We start from the raw sequence: 23423 nt of genomic DNA, 5'->3' as shown, positions 1-23423 counted from the left end.
CACGAGGGAAATATTCGACAATCATCTTTTCCCTCAAGTCAGCCCAAGAGAGGGCGTGAGCTTCATCGGTACCCACCGATTGTACATAAGTATTCCACCATGTAAGAGCAACACCGGCGAAGGTGTGAGTGGAGTATTTGACCTTGTCTTGATCCCGACAACCGCTTATGCTAAAGACGGCTTCCGTTTGCTCAAACCATCGGGTGAGCACGACCGGTCCCCCGGTTCCATCAAAAGTGTGAGGTTTGCACCCCATGAAAGCTTTATAGGAGCATCCCTCGTTTGAGTTACCGGCTCCATTGTTGTTGTTGTTGTTGTTGTTGTTGTTGTTGTGGTTGTTGTTATTATTGTTGTTGTTATTGGATGAGTGACCGGCCATGGCCGAAACTACGGCGGTGGCTATCATCCGTTCGAGAGCTTGTTCGGGAGTTTCATTACGGCGTACACGACGAGGAGCCATTGTTCCTTCAAGACACAAGAATATCATTGATTAGTATTCTCAATAATACTAACCGTGATATAGAATAAAGATAAAGAGAAATTTTTCCTCGACTCGCCTTAAATTCTTTATGTCATAATGTCGGAACGTTCATATGAGTCACCGTAATATAATCCCGGAAATTATATTACCCTGATTCATATGTGCATTCGACATCATTTCATATAGTCAAGGTGGCGTGTCAATCAAATTAAACAACGTGAGATTAAGATGAACTAAGAGTAGATATGAGTAGAAGCGTTCGAGTATAAATGCACAAGTAGTCAAGTAATTCCTATTTCAAGTCTATATGCCGGTTGTAGTCTAGACTCACCAATGTACCCTATGACTCGGGGTCGACACCAATGAACTCTAAATCCCTACAACCAACGCTCTGATACCATCTGTAGCGACCCGACAAAATTGTCATTGACGGCGCCGTCTACTTAGGTCCCGTTACGTGGTCATAAGTCTTTAAAACAACGTTTGACCAAAAGATATGTCGCATTCATTTCAAATGTAAAGATTATTCAAATTTCACAAGAATAGTTCCACCACAAGTTACGTTACGAAGTTATAAGTACAAATGAAACTTATGCGACACAATTTAAAAGTAGCCAAAAGACGCTCCATGTATGCATATATATACTCGACATCCAATGCAAGTATCAAAATAATGAGCGGAAGCATGTATCATGTATCGTTCAAGGACCTGAGAAAAACATAGAAATCTGTCAATGAAAACGTTGGTGAAATCATAGGTTTAAGTAAGTAAGTACAAGTGAACCACAAGATTTGCAACAATGAGATAATAGTAATACATTCCAAAAGTTTGTTTCACGAGCACCCAATTATCAATGCTTAACATTCCTTCCATTGAACCCCATCACTTAGTGCTAGAACATACATTGTTTCTCGAAAATATATTTCATTCGTAAACGGTAGCGAACCGTTTGAATGAGGGTTTGTCAAACCCATATGGATCCATACAACATAAGTTCTCGCTTACACCCGGCAAGTGTAACTAATGATAATCGAATTGAGGATTTTGTTCTAAACTCGTATGTAGAATGTTTGTTTTCCTGTACTTGTGTTCACTTAGTAAAAGAAATGTTTATGTTTTCTCATCCCAAATGTAAGTTCAAAAAAAAAAGAGTAAAAGTGGGACTATGATCTCACCTTGAGTGCACGAGTAGTAAAGTACTTCAACAAGTAAACGTGTGCAAAGAACAATGCTAGTCTTGACCTAAACAATAGGTTGTATCAATAACGGTAAACACGATAGGTCAAAGATGTTCAATTAGTCCTATGGCTCGTTAAGACTCGATCATAATAGCATGTGAATCAAATTGTCATGTTTCATGCAAGGTACAAGTATAAAAACATGTTAGAACGATTGCACAAATATTTGGTTAAGTTTGATTAAAAGTCAACTTAGGTCGGGTCAAAGTCAACGAAAAAGTCAACACGTTCGGGTCGGGTCCCGAACTATTTTTTTGAGGTTTTTAATCATATATGAGCATGTTAGAACAAGTTTCATGTGAATCGGAGGTCCATAGTATGCCAAACATTTTTTGTAATTTGGACATGGTGGTCAGAATCTGACCACGGCTTATGTCGCGCCGCGAAATAATCTGGCCGCGCCGCGGCATTGGCCGTGCGCTGGTACCTGGTCAGTCTCAATTGTTCAAGTCCCAAATCAAAACTCTTTCAAGCATAAATTACAAACCGCTAACACTTAGAACTCGCACCTTATATCGTTGGAAAGGTAATTTGACAAAGAACACAACTAAATACATTTCACCAACCAAAAACATTATTTGTAACAATCGGCTTTTCAAAATAAATGATCAATTAATGCACACATTTAATACTCGAATTTGATAAGTGCACATTTATGATTCGGGCATTTAATGCATACATACAACACGCCGTTTTGTAGGTAATCGAGCATACAATACAACTAACTACTTACTAACAATAATTCATGGCATTCAATGCATCAACTATTCATTTCAAGCTTATCAAACCTTAACCCAAATTCACCAAAATCACTAATCGAGTTTATGGAGTTTTCCCAAGCAACCTACACATCAAATTGAAGCTAGTGATACTAGGAACACAATTAGAACATGAACTTTTAACATCTAACAACATATGATCATCCAAAATTCAAGAACAACACACCAAAATTCAAGTTCATGCTAGTTACACTAAAACAACGAGATCGAGCATATAAATCATATAATCATGTTAGACTTGAGCCATAGACACTAATTAACACTTTTATAAGTTAAAAACACGAATTTAGAGAAATCTAGAGTTTTAGAAATGTTACCCAAACGAGATGAAGTTGGTACCAAAATGAATAGGATGAAGAGAGGATTACAAATATGTAGTTTATTTTGTTGTAAGCTTCCTAGATCAAATTTAGATGATGATTGAATGAATTTGGTAAATGGGTGTGTGTTCTTGCTAGAGAGAAAGAGAGAGAGATGGAGATGATAATGAATGGGTGAAAGGGGTTTGACCCTTTGACCTAGTCAAGGGTTTGATCCCTTGTCAAGTTTAGTCCCTCAACTTTCGTTCGGGTGCGTGAATTACCTAAACGAGATAATTTAAAACGCGTATCAACGGGAGATGTTATAAACATATAACGGACTTTATATTAGTATAACGGAAAAGTAAATGGAAAAAGGTGGGATGTTACAACCTGGGCTACTGTAAAGATGATTTTCAGTTAGCTCTGTTCGAGTAGATAACTTTTTATTTAGGACTCGTCTTAATCCGAGTTACGGTTTAGGATTTATGGCCCTCCGATCGTCACTATGTCCTTTTAACGTTGTGCTGAAAATTCTGACCTACTCGCACTTAGACCGTCGCCACGGACAAACGAAGACGAGTTTGCTTCTGGAATTTTTACCACAGCTAGAGGACTCATACACGGAGCCATGTCCACTGGTCTCACCTTATTTCAGTAGTTATAGAGGCCGTGGTGACTGACCAAAGTCAGCCTTTGTTTTAAACTCTTTTCATGAACGAAACTTACTTTACACCTTTTGTTTAATGATGAATGATGATGACCTTTAAGACCTAATTTACATACATTTAAACCTATTGAGACGATTTACTGACTTAGTACTATTTGACTTAGGTTGAGGACTTTTCGGACCTACGTACTTGCTTATTTCCCGAGTCATACTTTACCGCTACTTTATCATTGTGAGTTATAGCATTCCCTTTTTACTTTAACTATTTTGGGAATTGAGAATACATGTGCATTTTACATTTTACATACTAGGCACGAGTACTTAAACTTTATATATGTGTGGGTTATACAACGGCATAAACTTTCCCCTTAGCTCTGTAACGTTTAGTCATTGGTTTTTGAACCGGTGAACGCGAATCTTAGATATGGATCCATAGGTTTGACATCCCCACTCAGGCTAGTAGCGCTAGCATTTAACGAGTGTTTAATATTTCATATACATATGCACTTGCCAAGTGTACTTTCAGGGGGTATAAACGTTAAGTTAGTTACCAAGTGCCCACGGTTAAGCATATACTTTATCATACTGTTTTGAAACGCTCTTTGTAGCACTGAAATCTCGTGGCCTACCTTACATACTGTTATACTTAAACTATAGCTCACCAACCTTTGTTTTGATGTTTTTAAGCATGTTTTTCTCAGGTGCTTAAGGTTGCTAGCTTCCGCTGTGTACTAGTCTTGCTGTAGACACCCGCTGCTTTAGAGATGTCACTGCATGAATGTTATCTCGCATTCATAAACTTAATTACTTTTGAAACTATGATTTGTAACGACCTAAGGGTCACATCCGCTGTGTACTATTATCTTTGCTTCCGTTCATAGAAGCATACTTTTGATGTAAAACATTCGACGTTAGATATGACGTCACCTTTTATCTTAAATGCACACATATTTTGAAATAGCATATAGTGTTTGACCTTGTAATGATCCTGTTGTTGATGATTCGTACACGATGATTTTGTACGGGGCATCACATTTGGTATCAGAGCATTGGTTGTAGGGAATTAGGTTGCATAAGTGAGTCAAGACCGACCCGAGTAGGATTTACTAATAGGACTAATCTACAACTTGCTAGTTTACTTGTTTCCGCTGAACTTACTGCATGCTGCTACTTACTTTTACTGCTATATGCCGTATGCTATTACATGATTTCATACTGCATGCTATTATCTGCTTTCGATTGCATGATACTTGTCATTATTGCCATGCTACTTACTGTTACACATGATTTAGATTGTTGGCCTAATACGTGCTTGCTTTATAACTTACTGACATGGAAAGTTTATTTTTCCTTGTTCAGATGTCAGATATTCCACCTGCTATCGTTTTGGGCAGTTCAGACTCGTCAGCCACTTCACATGCTACTGTTGCCGATCCCCCGATCCCGTTATCGACACACTCTAGTGACTCAGGCGCTTCGACTTCCGGAGCTAGTAGCCATACTCCCGCCCCAGTGGCTACTTTTGATGGAGCCCAGGACCCCCCGGAGATTCCAGCTCCATCTGCCCCGGGACCCTCGGGGTCACAGCCTCGCTCCGGTGATGTTGTGATTCCCGCGGAATTTGGGGAGGGTCCATTCCGTAACCAGTATCGCCATTGGTGCCGACGCGCCCCTAACGAACGTCTCGTGCCTATTCCACCCTTCAGATACCGACAGATGATGCTCGCCCGAGGGGAGCCAGTACAGCCACCCGTGCAGCCACCTCCACACGATTCAGATGATCCTTCATCCGACGACTCATCTACAGACGACTCTAGTGACGATGACTTCAACGAGGAGGACCCCGATGATGCACATGTTCAGCCACCCTCCACCCCGCCGAAGAAGCGGTATCGCTTCGACGGTACCATTATTCCGGGGATCAACAGAGGTCGAGCATTCACTGACGCATTTGGTCGGCATCGTAGGGTTACTGCCCGTAAGCGGCTTGTACCGTATCCTGCTGATCCTTTCATCCGTAAGCCTTACCACCTCGCAGCCTCTACTTCCGGAGCTGGGCCGTCTGCACCACCAGCTCCACCAGCACCAACCGTACTGACAGCACCACTTGCCCCACCCTCCCCCTCGTTCGAGGAACTGATGAGGGAGGTGGAGATCCTCCGTGCTCGGGTAACTGAGCTCGAGGACCAGATGTCCCACGTATTGGACATCCTACACCCACCTTCACCGTAGGGCTTTTGTAGTAGATTTCATTATGTAATCTAGTTGTAGTTTTATGTTTCACTTATGTATTGTACGAACTTACATAGATGTATGCAACTTATTATTATTAATGAATGGAACTTTGTGTTATTTAATTCTTGCACGATGTTCTATTTACGTTACTGTAAGATTCTGTGGTATTTGTACCTGGATTGCATTACTTAATAAACATGTGATGTGTTGATTCCATGTTGGTTACCATATACTGTATTATTACTATTTGAATACTGGATTTTGACTTGAGTCAAAATTTTTGTTTAGAACACCATGGCCAACGGACGATCAACATCAACACCTACCGCAGCCCAAATCGAGGAGAAGATTGCCGAAAGGGTAGCCGCATCAATTGCGGAAATGCAACCCCAAGCTCCACCGCCACTGGTTATTCAACCCATTCATAATGGGTGCACGTACAAAGAGTTTTAGAGCTGCAAACCTCATAGCTTCAGTGGAACAGAGGGGCCGGTTGGTCTCACTAGATGGTTCGAGAAGTTAGAATCTGTGTTTCGAGTTAGTAACTGTTCAGAGGAGAATAAAACCAAGTTTGCTTCATGCACTATGTCTGACGGCGCGCTAACGTGGTGGAACACGTTGGCTCAAGCAAAGGGTATCAATGAGGCATTTGCTACTCCATGGGAGGAGTTCAAGGGGACCCTGATTGAGGAATATTGCCCTAGAATCGAGATCCAGAAGATGGAGATGGAATTCATGCAGTTAAAGGCCGTTGGGAACGACCTTGATGGTTACAACAGGAGATTTTTGGAATTAGCCCTGATGTGTCCGATAATGGTTACACCGGAGTTTAAACGAATGGAAAGGTACTTATGGGGACTTCCTAAGAGCATTAAGGGAAACATCACCTCGTTCAAGCCACCAAATGTCCCGGAGGCAATGCGCATGGCGCATACTTTAATGAATCAAATTATCATCGATGAACCGGAGAAGGCTAAGTCTGAAGCAGGTAGTAGTGAGAAGCGCAAATGGGATAACAACAGGGGAAGGACCTATGATCAAAACCCGGCGAAACAACATGAGGGTTTCAGAGAAAACAACAACGGTGAAAACCCCAATCCGAACACCAACTTAAACCCTAACTACAGGGGAACCCTATCATAATGCAAGCGGTGCTACAAGCATCATACTGGGTATTGTAATGTTTGTGAAAAGTTCCAACGGACTGGGCATATCGGGAAGGACTGCAAGGTCACCACTTTGAATGTGAAGGCGAACCCCAATGGACCGAAAAAGTGCTACGAATGCGGACAGACGGGCCATTTCAGAAATGAGTGTCCAAACAAGCGAAAAGACGGCGGACCACCCCGTGGTAGAGCTTTCAACGTTAATGCAAGGGATGCACGCGAGAATCCCGACTTGGTGACATGTATATTCACTATCAACAATCTATTACCTTCTGTCTTATTTGATACTGGTGCTGATAGAAGTTATGTATGTAGACATTTTTGCGATAAGATTAATTGGTCGTTAGTCCCGTTAAAAGAGAGTATGCTTGTCGAGGTCGCCAATGGAAAACTTGAGAAGGTTGACCATATTAGTCGAGGAGCTATTATCAACATAGCTGGTGCGAAATTCAAAATTGACTAAATACCTATCAAATTGGGAAGTTTTGACGTGATCGACGGTATGGATTGGTTGACCAAGATAAAGGCTGACATTATCTGTGGAGATAAATCTCTTCGTATACCACAAGGAGATGGTGAGCCACTGGTTATTTACGGAGAGAGATATACCTCGAAGCTGAACCTCATTAGTTGCGTGAAAGTGCAAAAGATTATGAAGAAGGGACGTCTTGCCGTGCTAGCGCATGTGAAAACGGTAGAAACCGAGGTGAAATGCGTGAACGACGTTCGAATTGTGAACGAATTTTCCGATGTCTTCCCTGAAGAATTGCCTGGATTACCGCCGCCGAGAGCAGTAGAGTTTCAGATCAACTTAGTGCCAGGAGCTGTACCTGTAGATCTCGCACCTTATAGACTCGCACCTTCTGAGATGCAAGAATTACAGAGTCAACTACAAGAACTACTTGACCGTGGATTTATCCAACCAAGTTTCTCGCCTAGGGGCGCACCTGTGTTGTTTGTGAAGAAGAAGGATGGATCCTTCCGTATGTGTATCGACTACCGTGAACTCAACAAATTGACGATCAAGAATCGGTATCCTCTTCCCCTCATTGACGATCTTTTTGATCAACTTCAAGGATCGAGCGTTTACTCTAAGATCGATTTGAGATCCGGTTATCACCAGTTGAGGGTGAAGGAAAGCGATGTGATGAAAACTGCGTTCAGAACTCGTTATGGTCATTATGAGTTTCTCGTGATGCCGTTCGGATTGACCAATGCACCTGCCGTATTTATGTACCTCATGAATCGTGTCTGCAAGGCGTACTTGGATAAGTTCGTTATCGTCTTCATAGATGATTGAAATGTCCCGTTCTTATTGATTAAAAACGTTCCATATTAATTGATTTCGTTGCGAGGTTTTGACCTCTATATGAGACGTTTTTCAAAGACTGCATTCATTTTTAAAACAAACCATAACCTTTATTTCATAAATAAAGGTTTAAAAACCTTTACTTAGATTAGCAAATAATGATAATCTAAAATATCCTGTTTACACACGACCATTACATAATGGTTTACAATACAAATATGTTACATCGAAATCAGTTTCTTGAATGCAGTTTTTACACAATATCATACAAACATGGACTCCAAATCTTGTCCTTATTTTAGTATGCAACAGCGGAAGCTCTTAATATTCACCTGAGAATAAACATGCTTTAAACGTCAACAAAAATGTTGGTGAGTTATAGGTTTTACCTATATATATCAAATCGTAACAATAGACCACAAGATTTCATATTTCAATACACATCCCATACATAGAGATAAAAATCATTCATATGGTGAACACCTGGTAATTGACATTAACAAGATGCATATATAAGAATATCCCCATCATTCCGGGACACCCTTCGGATATGATATAAATTTCGAAGTACTAAAGCATCCGGTACTTTGGATGGGGTTTGTTAGGCCCAATAGATCTATCTTTAGGATTCGCGTCAATTAGGGTGTCTGTTTCCTAATTCTTAGATTACCAGACTTAATAAAAAGGGGCATATTCGATTTCGATAATTCAACCTTAGAATGTAGTTTCACGTACTTGTGTCTATTTTGTAAATCATTTATAAAACCTGCATGTATTCTCATCCCAAAAATATTAGATTTTAAAAGTGGGACTATAACTCACTTTCACAGATTTTTACTTCGTCGAGAAGTAAGACTTGGCCACTGTTCATTCACGAACCTATAACAGTATATACATATATATTAAAGTATGTTCAAAATATATTTACAACACTTTTAATATACTTTGATGTTTTAAGTTTATTAAGTCAGCTGTCCTCGTTAGTAACCTACAACTAGTTGTCCACAGTTAGATGTACAGAAATAAATCGATAAATATTATCTTGAATCAATCCACGACCCAGTGTATACGTATCTCAGTATTGATCACAACTCAAACTATATATATTTTGGAATCAACCTCAACCCTGTATAGCTAACTCCAACATTCACATATAGAGTGTCTATGGTTGTTCCGAAATATATATAGATGTGTCGACATGATAGGTCAAAACATTGTATACGTGTCTATGGTATCTCAAGATTACATAATATACAATACAAGTTGATTAAGTTATGGTTGGAATAGATTTGTTACCAATTTTCACGTAGCTAAAATGAGAAAAATTATCCAATCTTGTTTTACCCATAACTTCTTCATTTTAAATCCGTTTTGAGTGAATAAAATTGCTATGGTTTCATATTGAACTCTATTTTATGAATATAAACAGAAAAAGTATAGGTTTGTAGTCGGAAAAATAAGTTACAAGTCGTTTTTGTAAAGGTAGTCATTTCAGTCGAAAGAACGACGTCTAGATGACCATTTTAGAAAACATACTTCCACTTTGAGTTTAACCATAATTTTTGGATATAGTTTCATGTTCATAATAAAAATCATTTTCCCAGAATAACAACTTTTAAATCAAATTTTATCATAGTTTTTAATTAACTAACCCAAAACAGCCCGCGGTGTTACTACGACGGCGTAAATCCGGTTTTACGGTGTTTTTCGTGTTTCCAGGTTTTAAATCATTAAGTTAGCATATCATATAGATATAGAACATGTGTTTAGTTGATTTTAAAAGTCAAGTTAGAAGGATTAACTTTTGTTTGCGAACAAGTTTAGAATTAACTAAACTATGTTCTAGTGATTACAAGTTTAAACCTTCGAATAAGATAGCTTTATATGTATGAATCGAATGATGTTATGAACATCATTACTACCTTAAGTTCCTTGGATAAACCTACTGGAAAATAGAAAAATGGATCTAGCTTCAACGGATCCTTGGATGGCTCGAAGTTCTTGAAGCAGAATCATGACAAGAAAACAAGTTCAAGTAAGATCATCACTTGAAATAAGATTGTTATAGTTATAGAAATTGAACCAAAGTTTGAATATGATTATTACCTTGTATTAGAATGATAACCTACTGTAAGAAACAAAGATTTCTTGAGGTTGGATGATCACCTTACAAGATTGGAAGTGAGCTAGCAAACTTGAAAGTATTCTTGATTTTATGTAACTAGAATTTGTAGAATATATGAAGAACACTTAGAACTTGAAGATAGAACTTGAGAGATATCAATTAGATGAAGAAAATTGAAGAATGAGAGTGTTTATAGGTGTTTTTGGTCGTTGGTGTATGGATTAGATATAAAGGATATGTAATTTTGTTTTCATGTAAATAAGTCATGAATGATTACTCATATTTTTGTAATTTTATGAGATATTTCATGCTAGTTGCCAAATGATGGTTCCTACATGTGTTAGGTGACTCACATGGGCTACTAAGAGCTGATCATTGGAGTGTATATACCAATAGTACATACATCTAAAAGCTGTGTATTGTACGAGTACGAATACGGGTGCGTACGAGTAGAATTGTTGATGAAACTGAACGAGGATGTAATTGTAAGCATTTTTGTTAAGTAGAAGTATTTTGATAAGTGTATTGAAGTCTTTCAAAAGTGTATAAATACATATTAAAACACTACATGTATATACATTTTAACTGAGTCGTTAAGTCATCGTTAGTCGTTACATGTAAGTGTTGTTTTGAAACCTTTAGGTTAACGATCTTGTTAAATGTTGTTAACCCAATGTTTATAATATCAAATGAGATTTTAAATTATTATATTATCATGATATTATCATGTATGAATATCTCTTAATATGATATATATACATTAAATGTCTTTACAACGATAATCGTTACATATATGTCTCGTTTAAAAATCATTAAGTTATTAGTCTTGTTTTTACATATGTAGTTCATTGTTAATATACTTAATGATATGTTTACTTATCATAGTATCATGTTAACTATATATATATATATATATATATATATATATATATATATATATATATATATATATATATATATATATATATATATATATATATATATATATATATATATATCCATATATATGTCATCATATAGTTTTTACAAGTTTTAACGTTCGTGAATCATCGGTCAACTTGGGTGGTCAATTGTCTATATGAAACATATTTCAATTAATCAAGTCTTAACAAGTTTGATTGCTTAACATGTTGGAAACATTTAATCATGTAAATTTCAATCTCAATTAATATATATAAACATGGAAAAGTTCGGGTCACTACAGTACCTACCCGTTAAATAAGTTCGTCCCGAAATTTTAAGCTGTTGAAGGTGTTGACGAATCTTCTGGAAATAGATGCGGGTATTTCTTCTTCATCTGATCTTCATGCTCCCAGGTGAACTCGGGTCCTCTACGAGCATTCCATCGAACCTTAACAATTGGTATCTTGTTTTGCTTAAGTCTTTTAACCTCACGATCCATTATTTTGACGGGTTCTTCGATGAATTGGAGTTTTTCGTTGATTTGGATTTCATCTAACGGAATAGTGAGATCTTCTTTAGCAAAACATTTCTTCAAATTCGAGACGTGGAAAGTGTTATGTACAGCCGTGAGTTGTTGAGGTAACTCAAGTCGGTAAGCTACTGGTCCGACACGATCAATAATCTTGAATGGTCCAATATACCTTGGATTTAATTTCCCTCGTTTACCAAATCGAACAACGCCTTTCCAAGGTGCAACTTTAAGCATGACCATCTCTCCAATTTCAAATTCTATATCTTTTCTTTTAATGTCAGCGTAGCTCTTTTGTCGACTTTGGGCGGTTTTCAACCGTTGTTGAATTTGGATGATCTTCTCGGTAGTTTCTTGTATAATCTCCGGACCCGTAATCTGTCTATCCCCCACTTCACTCCAACAAATCGGAGACCTGCACTTTCTACCATAAAGTGCTTCAAACGGCGCCATTTCAATGCTTGAATGGTAGCTGTTGTTGTAGGAAAATTCTGCTAACGGTAGATGTCGATCCCAACTGTTTCCGAAATCAATAACACATGTTCGTAGCATGTCTTCAAGCGTTTGTATCGTCCTTTCACGCTGCCCATCAGTTTGTGGATGATAGGCAGTACTCATGTCTAGACGAGTTCCTAATGCTTGCTGTAATGTCTGCCAAAATCTTGAAATAAATCTGCCATCCCTATCAGAGATAATAGAGATTGGTATTCCATGTCTGGAGATGACTTCCTTCAAATACAGTCGTGCTAACTTCTCCATCTTGTCATCTTCTCTTATTGGCAGGAAGTGTGCTGATTTGGTGAGACGATCAACTACTACCCAAATAGTATCAAAACCACTTGCAGTCCTTGGCAATTTAGTGATGAAATCCATGGTAATGTTTTCCCATTTCCATTCTGGGATTTCGGGTTGTTGAAGTAGACCTGATGGTTTCTGATGCTCAGCTTTGACCTTAGAACACGTCAAACATTCTCCTACGTATTTAGCAACATCGGCTTTCATACCCGGCCACCAAAAATGTTTCTTGAGATCCTTGTACATCTTCCCCGTTCCAAGATGTATTGAGTATCTGGTTTTATGAGCTTCTTTAAGTAACATTTCTCTTATATCTCCAAATTTTGGTACCCAAATCCTTTCAGCCCTATACCGGGTTCCGTCTTCCCGAATATTAAGATGCTTCTCCGATCCTTTGTGTATTTCATCCTTTAAATTTCCCTCTTTTAATACTCCTTGTTGCGCCTCCTTTATTTGAGTAGTAAGGTTATTATGAATCATTATATTCATAGATTTTACTCGAATGGGTTCTCTGTCCTTCCTGCTCAAGGCATCGGCTACCACATTTGCCTTCCCCGGGTGGTAAAAAATCTCAAAGTCGTAATCATTCAATAATTCAATCCACCTACGCTGCCTCATATTCAGTTGTTTCTGATTAAATATGTGTTGAAGACTTTTGTGGTCGGTATATATAATACTTTTGACCCCATATAAGTAGTGCCTCCAAGTCTTTAATGCAAAAACAACCGCGCCTAATTTCAAATCATGCGTTGTATAATTTTGTTCGTGAATCTTCAATTGTCTAGATGCATAAGCAATCACCTTCGTTCGTTGCATTAATACACAACCGAGACCTTGCTTTGATGCGTCACAATAAATCACAAAATCATCATTCCCTTCAGGCAATGACAATATAGGTGCCGTAGTTAGCTTTTTCTTCAATAACTGAAACGCTTTCTCTTGTTCATCATTCCATTCAAATTTCTTCCCTTTATGCGTTAATGCAGTTAAGGGTTTTGCTATTCTGGAAAAGTCTTGGATGAACCTTCTGTAGTAACCAGCTAGTCCTAAAAACTGGCGTATGTGTTTCGGAGTTTTCGGGGTTTCCCACTTTTCAACAGTTTCTATCTTTGCCGGATCCACCTTAATACCTTCTTTGTTCACTATGTGAACGAGGAATTGAACTTCTTCCAACCAAAATGCACACTTTGAAAACTTAGCGTACAATTCTTCCTTCCTCAATACTTCTAACACCTTTCTCAAATGTTCACCGTGTTCTTGGTCATTCTTTGAGTAAATAAGTATGTCATCAATGAAAACAATGACAAACTTGTCAAGGTATGGTCCACACACTCGGTTCATAAGGTCCATGAACACAGCTGGTGCATTAGTTAAACCAAACGGCATGACCATAAACTCGTAATGACCGTAACGTGTTCTGAAAGCAGTCTTTGGAATATCATCTTCTTTCACCCGCATTTGATGATACCCGGAACGTAAGTCAATCTTTGAATAAACAGACGAGCCTTGTAGTTGATCAAATAAGTCATCGATTCTCGGTAGTGGGTAGCAGTTCTTGATGGTAAGTTTGTTCAACTCTCGGTAGTCGATACACAACCTGAATGTACCATCTTTCTTCTTGACAAACAAAACAGGAGCTCCCCACGGTGATGTGCTTGGTCAAATGAAACCACACTCTAAAAGTTCTTGTAATTGGCTTTGCAGTTCTTTCATCTCGCTGGGTGCGAGTCTGTAAGGAGCACGAGCTATTGGTGCAGCTCCTGGTACAAGATCTATTTGAAATTCAACGGATCGATGTGGGGGTAATCCCGGTAATTCTTTCGGAAATACATCAGGAAATTCTTTTGCAATGGGAACATCATTGATGCTCTTTTCTTCAGTTTGTACTTTCTCGACGTGTGCTAGAACAGCATAGCAACCTTTTCTTATTAGTTTTTGTGCCTTCAAATTACTAATAAGATGTAGCTTCGTGTTGCCCTTTTCTCCGTACACCATTAAGGGTTTTCCTTTTTCTCGTATAATGCGAATTGCATTTTTGTAACAAACGATCTCTGCTTTCACTTCTTTCAACCAGTCCATACCGATTATCACATCAAAACTCCCTAACTCTACTGGTATCAAGTCAATCTTAAATGTTTCGCTAACCAGTTTAATTTCTCGATTCCGACATATATTATCTGCTGAAATTAATTTACCATTTGCTAATTCGAGTAAAAATTTACTATCCAAAGGCGTCAATGGAAAACTTAATTTAGCACAAAAATCTCTACTCATATAGCTTCTTTCCTCACCCGAATCAAATAAAACGTAAGCAGATTTATTGTCAATAAGAAACGTTCCCGTAACAAGCTCCGGGTCTTCCTGTGCCTCTGCCGCATTAATATTGAAAACTCTTCCGCGGCCTTGTCCATTCGTGTTCTCCTGGTTCGGGCAATTTCTAATAATGTGGCCCGGTTTTCCACATTTATAACAAACTACATTGGCATAACTTGCTCCGACACTACTTGCTCCGCCATTACTCGTTCCAACACCATTTGTTCCTTTCGTTCTATTAACCCCTGGTCCGTAGACCTCACACTTCGTCGCGCTATGACCATTTCTTTTACACTTGTTGCAAAATTTGGTGCAGAACCCCGAGTGATACTTTTCACACCTTTGACATAGCTGCTTCTGATTGTTGTTGTTGTTGCGGTTATTATTGTTGTTGGGATGATTGTTGTAGTTGCTGTTGTTGTTGTTGTTGTTGTTGTTGTTGTTGTTGTTGTTGGGCCGTTTGTTGTAGTTGCGATTGATGTTACGATTGTTGGGATAATTGTTGCGATTATTGTTGTAATTGTTGTTGTTGTTGTATTGGTGATTCTTATCACCGTTTTCCTCCCACTTTCTTTTGACTTGCTTCACATTGGCCTCTTCAGCAGTCTGTTCTTTAATTCTTTCTTCAATCTGGTTCACTAGTTTGTGAGCCATTCTACATGCCTGTTGTATGGAGGCGGGCTCGTGTGAACTTATATCTTCTTGGATTCTTTCCGGTAATCCTTTCACAAACGCGTCGATCTTCTCTTTCTCATCTTCGAATGCGCCCGGACACAATAGGCACAATTCTGTGAATCGTCTTTCGTACGTGGTAATATCAAATCCTTGGGTTCGTAACCCTCTAAGTTCTGTCTTGAGCTTATTGACCTCGGTTCTGGGACGGTACTTCTCGTTCATCAAGTGCTTGAATGCTGACCACGGTAGTGCGTACGCATCGTCTTGTCCCACTTGCTCTAGATAGGTATTCCACCATGTTAACGCAGAACCTGTGAAGGTATGCGTAGCGTACTTTACTTTGTCCTCTTCAGTACACTTACTTATGGCAAACACCGATTCGACCTTCTCGGTCCACCGTTTTAATCCGATCGGTCCTTCGGTTCCATCAAATTCCAAAGGTTTGCAGGCAGTGAATTCTTTGTAGGTGCATCCTACACGATTTCCTGTACTGCTAGATCCAAGGTTATTGTTGGTATGTAGCGCAGCCTGTACTGCGGCTATGTTTGAAGCTAGAAAAGTACGGAATTCCTCTTCATTCATATTCACGGTGTGTCGAGTAGTCGGTGCCATTTCCTTCAAAATAGTCAATTGGAACAAGTTAATCATACAGAATATTAAGAGTAGTTAATAGTATTTCGTAGTATAATATGAACTCATTTATAAAAGCTTTTTCTTCATATTAGCATTTTATAAGTTTAAATTCGGGTAGTACCTACCCGTTAAGTTCATACCTAGTAGCTAATATACAATTCAACTACTACAATTCTATATGAAAAACTGATTATAATAATATTTCGCGTTCAAACTTTTACACAATATTTTACAAACTTACAATACCGCTTATTTTATATATAGCATGAAATATAGCACACAATAAATTTGATACAAGATGGTTGTGAAGATAATTCTAGCTAGTACACAAGTCGTTCAGCAATGGCAATAAAGACACGTAATTCATACGTCCATAAACAAGTCATGCATTCTGGTTTTACTAGGATTACTTCCCATCCTTGGTCTTGTGGAACATGTCATAACCCGTCCTTAACCGTAAGAACGTGTTAGATAACGTATGATTTCATTGCGAGGTATTGACCTCTATATGCGACATTTTTAAAAGAAAAACTGCATATATTATACATTACAAACCATGATTCTTATTTTTGATACAAGCTTTGGACAAAATAAAGATGATTATCGTTTAGCGATAATCTTCGACTTACAAACTTTACAAATGATGATAACAACACGATTTCTAGCATATTTTACAACACAAGTTCTTGGATATGCAGTCTTATTTTTGACACAAATATGCGTACGCAAGATCCTGCTCAAATTCAACATAATGCAGCGGAAACTTCTAATTATTACCTGAGAATAAACATGTTTAAAACGTCAACATAAAGTTGGTGAGATATAGGTTTAGTGCCGGCAGCAATATATATATAGACCACAAGATTTCATATATAAACAGTTTAATAAAAATATTCTAAGTGGTTGAGCACTTGGTAACCATACTTAACATTTAATCACGTCGCATATTCCCTTTATTATGAAATCTTACTACACCGTACCAAGTGTAGTCACGAAACGAAGTACTGTGCAACCGTTGAATACTGGTCGTCCAGGCCGGTTGGGGTTGTCAGGCCCGATAGATCTATCAACAGGATTCGCATTTACAATACCGCTGTAAATATTAGTTACCAAGCTACAGGGAAGTATGCCAGTGGTACAACTCAACGTAGAATATATTTTTCAGTTACTTGTGTCCATAACGTAAAACATAAAATACATGTATTCTCATCCCGAAATATTTAGAGTTTAAAAGTGGGACTATATACTCACTTTCGTCTTGAAGATATGTAATTTCGACTTGGTCTCCGATTGATATCACAAACCTATCCATATATAGTTTATCAATATATTTCTATTTTAAACAATCGTCACATATATATACTTTTTATACTTTTAATAGTTTTAATAATTTCTTAGTCCGTAGTTAGCAGTCCGATGTTAGTAATTCAATTTTAATGGTTCATTTTTAGGTGTTTAATAAACCCCCAATGAAATAAATAAAAACCCCCATCGTATATGTATTGGTCGAGATTAATCTTGACCCATGGTACCGGTGTTGTCAAATGACGTGTTGCGTACATAAAGTACCGGTGTTGTCAAATGACGTGTTGCGTACAATCATGGGATCTTATGATTAATCTTCTCGTATTGTTTACGGGTGATCCTGAACCATATAAAATTAAATTATGAGTACATATATATAAAATATCATGTTATTTTAAAAAGATGTGATTTATTTAATTTTCTCCAATTATTTTCGTAGCCAAACTAGTCTTAGATATCCGATCTCGTTTTGGTCATAGTTTCTTCGTTACAACTCCGTTTTCGTTGATTCAACTTGCCACTTCCTTGGATCGAGTCCCTCTTTAAGACTATGAACTGTAAATACCTTAGTTTGTATTCGAAATCACAGGTCATAGGTCAAACTTTAGTGAAACTTATGAAGTTAATCATTTTCCATCATGTAAACAACCTTAAATGATTATTTTTCTAAAAATACTTATACTTTGAGTTAAATCATGAAATTTTTATGTGTTATCATATTCATAGTAAAAATCATTTTTCCAGAAAATAAACCTCCAATTCAAAGTTTAAGATGGTTTTTAATTATCCAACCCAAAACAGCCCCCGGTTGCACCCCGACGTCATAAAAACAGTTTTTAAGGTGTTCTTTGAAAAACCAAGTTATACCTTGTTAAATTAGCATATTTTTAAGTTATATTACAGGTCTTGAAGTATTTTAAAAGTTAAGTTAGAAGGATCTATTTAGTTTGCGAACAAGTTTGAAATCATTCAAACTATGTTCTAGTTTATAAACTCTTATATATATAGCTATAAATATATGAATTGAAAAAGAGTTGAAGTAGAGTTTTTACCTCAAGTTTAAAATGTAAAGTTGCTGGAAAGAAGTAGTAAAATAAAAGTTGAGAGAGTTCTTGCAAGTGTGTGTGAAAATTGGAAGTAAAATTTGGAAAATGAATGTGTAAAAATGAGTTAGAAATGGTGCTTATTTATAGGCTTGAAAATTTGGTTTTTAGTGAAAATATCTAAGATAAGTTAAAATTTATTATGTCATGAATGACATATTATTCCAATAATTGAAGATTTCTATTGGTATATACCAATAGTAAATACTTCTAGAAGCTGTGTATAGTACCCTAGATATACGTATAGGATTATTGAGGAAACGGAACGAGAATTCAAATATAACTATCTTTTGTAAATATACTTATATTGTTTTATGTATAAAAGCCCTTTAAAAATGATTAAATACATTACTTATACGATATATATATAAACATTATAAATCATCAGTATTTATGTCAAATAACGTTACGTATGGTTATTGTTTTGAAAACTTAAGTTAGTAGTTTCAAAATATACTTATGACTTTTTGTTATTAATACAAAATGAGATATTAAAACATCCTTAGATCATGTTAAATATGTATGTATAATTATCATATATTGTATAGTTCGTGATATCATCGGTCAAACTAGACGGTCAAACGTTGTGTAAAACTCTTTTCAAAAACATAAATCTTAACAATTTGGATTGCTTATCATGTTGGTAAGGTTTAATTTATATAAATATTAATCTTATAAGTATAGAACGATCGAAAAAGTGCGGGTCATTACAGTACCTACCCGTTAAATAAATTTCGTCCCGAAATTTTAAAATTGTACCTATTTTGCGTCATCGGAAAACAAGTGTGGATATTTTTGTTTCATTTGATCCTCTCGTTCCCAAGTAAACTCGGGACCCCTTCGAGCATTCCAACGAACCTTAACGATCGGTATGTTGCTCTGCTTGAGCCGTTTAACTTCACGATCCATGATTTCGATTGGTTCTTCGATGAATTGTAGTTTCTCGTCGACATGGATTTCTTCAAGAGGAATGGTGAGGTCTTCCTTTGCAAGACACTTCTTAAGGTTTGAGACGTGAAAGGTATTATGTACTCCGGCGAGTTGTTGCGGTAACTCGAGTCGATAAGCTACCGGTCCAATGCGTTCGATGATCTTGAACGGGCCTACATATCTTGGGTTCAGTTTACCCCTTTTTCCAAAGCGTATTACACCTTTCCACGGTGACACCTTTAACATAACCATGTCACCGATCTGAAACTCTAATGGTTTCCTTCGAACATCGGCGTAGCTCTTTTGGCGACTACGGGCTGTTTTCAATCTCTCCTTGATTTGTACTATCTTCTCAGTCGTTTCGTGTATGATCTCGGGACCAGTTAATTGTCGATCTCCTACTTCATTCCAACAAATAGGAGATCTACACTTCCTTCCGTACAATGCTTCGAATGGCGCAGCTTTAATGCTCGCATGATAACTATTATTATACGAGAATTCTGCTAATGGTAGATATTTATCCCATCCGTTTCCAAAATCGATCACACATGCCCTAAGCATGTCTTCAAGAGTCTGAATCGTTCTTTCACTCTGTCCGTTAGTTTGCGGATGATACGCGGTACTCATATCCAAACGAGTTCCTAGGGCCTCCTGTAGTGATTGCCAGAACTTTGATGTAAATCTACTATCACGATCGGATATAATGGAAATAGGTATTCCATGCCTTGAAACAACTTCCTTTATATACAATCGTAATAGTTTCTCCATTCTATCCGTTTCCTTTATAGGCAAGAAGTGTGCAGACTTGGTGAGACGATCAACAATCACCCAAATGGTGTCGTATCCCCAGGCAGTCTTTGGTAACTTCGTGATGAAATCCATATTAATACCATCCCATTTCCATTCTGGAATTTCTGGTTGTTGAAGTAACCCTGACGGCTTCTGGTGTTCAGCTTTGACTTTGGAACAAGTTAAACATTCCCCAACATATGTTGCAACGTCTGTCTTTAAATTAGGCCACCAATAATGTGTCTTAAGATCTTGGTACATCTTTCCAACTCCAGGATGTATCGAGTATCTTGTCTTATGTGCCTCATTTAATATCAACTTCCTTAATCCACCCAACTTCGGTACCCAAATACGATTTGCAAAATATCGAATTCCATCTTCCCGCATAACGAGTTGCTTCTCATACTTCTTCATTATTTCATTTCCTATATTTTCTTTAGTAAGTGCTTCTCGTTGAACTTCTTTGATTTGTGAGTTGAGATTCATGCGAATTTTTATGTTCATCGCTCGTACTCGAATTGGTTCTCGTTCCTTTCTGCTTAAAGCATCGGCCACCACGTTCGCCTTCCCGGGATGATAACGAATTTCACAATCATAGTCGTTTATTAACTCGACCCACCTACGTTGTCTCATGTTCAGCTGTTTCTGATCAAAAATATGTTGAAGGCTTTTATGATCAGTAAACACAGTGCATTTAACCCCATACAAGTAGTGTCTCCATATCTTCAATGCAAACACGACTGCTCCCAGTTCTAGATCATGCGTCGTATAATTCCGCTCGTGAATCTTCAATTGTCGGGATGCGTATGCAATAACTTTCTTTCGTTGCATAAGAACGCAACCAAAACCTTGTCGCGAAGCGTCACAATATATTTCAAAATCATCGTTCCCTTCTGGTAACGATAAAATAGGCGCCGTAGTTAACTTCTTCTTTAGTAATTGAAATGCACTCTCCTGCTCAGAAGTCCATTCATATTTCTTCCCTTTTTGCGTTAACGTTGTCAACGGCTTAGCTATTCGGGAAAAATCTTGAATAAACCTTCTATAATAACCGGCTAAACCCAAAAATTGACGTATCTGCATTGGTGTCTTAGGAGTCTCCCATTTTTCAATGGCTTCAGTTTTTGCTGGATCAACCTGAATTCCTTTGCTACTAACAACGTGGCCAAGAAATTGAACTTCTTTCAACCAAAAAGCACACTTAGAAAATTTAGCATATAGTTGTTCTTTTCTCAACAACTCTAATATCAATCTTAAATGCTCTTCATGCTCTTGCTCACTCTTGGAATAGATAAGAATATCATCAATGAAAACGATAACAAACTTATCTAAATACGGACTACAAACTCGATTCATGAGGTCCATGAATACAGCTGGCGCATTCGTCAATCCAAACGGCATAACCAAAAATTCGTAATGACCATAACGTGTCCGAAAAGCAGTTTTCGGTATATCTTCTTCTTTGACACGTAATTGATGATAGCCCGACCTTAAGTCAATTTTTGAGTACACACATGATCCTTGGAGTTGATCAAATAAGTCGTCAATTCTCGGTAGTGGATACCGATTCTTGATAGTTAACTTATTTAATTCACGATAATCTATACACATCCTAAAAGATCCATCTTTCTTTTTAACAAATAGAATCGGAGCTCCCCACGGTGAAGTACTTGGTCGTATGAATCCATGATCCAGTAATTCTTTTAACTGACTCTGAAGTTCTTTTAACTCGGACGGTGCAAGTCTATATGGAGCACGAGCCACTGGTGCAGCTCCTGGTACTAAATCTATTTGAAATTCTACAAATCTAAATGGAGGTAATCCCGGCAACTTTTTCGGAAAGACTTCAGGAAAATCTCTTGCCACAGGCACGTCATTGATGCTCTTCACTTTTTCCTTTGTTTCGACTTTATTAACATGTGCTAAGATAGCATAGCACCCTTTCTTCAAGCACTTTTGAGCTTTCAAATAACTAATGAGTTTTAGCTTTGAGTTACCCTTCTCTCCATAAATCATTACTGGCGTTTTATCCTTACGAGGAATGCGAATTGCCTTCTTGGCGCACACAACTTCAGCTCCTATTTTGGACATCCAGTCCATGCCGACTATTACATCAAAACTTCCTAATTCTACGGGTATCAAGTCAATTTTAAACGTTTCTCCGGCTAAATTTATTTTACAATCACGGCAAATTTTATCGGCTTTAATTAGTTTACCATTAGCTAACTCAATCATGTACTTAGCATCGAGAGGTAATGATAAACAATTCAATTTAGCGTGAAAGTCTCTACACACGTAACTTCTATCAGCACCAGTATCAAATATAATAGATGCGGATAAGTTATTAATGGTAAACGTACCCGTAACAAGCTCCGGGTCTTCACATGCCTCTTTAGCATTAATAACAAATGCTCTTCCACGTGCAGGTCCGATATTCTTCTCTGGATTCGGGCACTGGCTCTTATAGTGGCCTTGTTTTCCACACCCAAAACAAGTAATGGTAGCCAAAGCAGTTTTATTTGCGTTGGTGGCAGGAGTCTTGGCACCATTTGTATTCGTAACGAGAACCCTACAATCTTCAGCAAGATGACCCTGTCGATTACATTTGTTGCATACCACACTACAGTAACCAAAGTGATGTTTGTGACATCGGTTGCATAAAGGACTTTGTCCTTTGTAACCAAAACCTGAACCACTACCCGCACCTTTCGGGGTTTCTTGTTTCTTAAAAGTTTGTTGTTGATTACCTCGATCATAGCTTCCATTCCACTTTCTCTTGTTACCTGATACCTTCACATCAGTATTGAATGCTTTCTTATCCAAAATGACCTGATCCATTAGCTCGTTTGCCATGGTTATAGCTTCATGAATTGTCTTAGGTTTCGATGCTGTAACATTTGCCTTGACCTTTTTGGGCAAACCATCTTTGTACATTTCAATCTTCCGTTCTTCGGTTGGAACCAATTCAGGACATAGCAAAACTAATTCCATGAATCGCTGATTGTAGTTGGTGATTTCAGTACCAATAACCTTCAGGCTTCGTAATTCATCTTCCAACTTCCTAACCTCGTTCCTTGGACAATACTCGTTGATTAACATTGTTTTGAATTCTTCCCAAGGAGTATCATAAGCTACATCGCCTCCT

The sequence above is a fragment of the Rutidosis leptorrhynchoides genome, chromosome 11 (assembly GCF_046630445.1).
Source record: "Rutidosis leptorrhynchoides isolate AG116_Rl617_1_P2 chromosome 11, CSIRO_AGI_Rlap_v1, whole genome shotgun sequence".
NCBI lineage: Eukaryota > Viridiplantae > Streptophyta > Magnoliopsida > Asterales > Asteraceae > Rutidosis > Rutidosis leptorrhynchoides.
Note: the sequence above shows the minus strand (reverse complement) of the source record.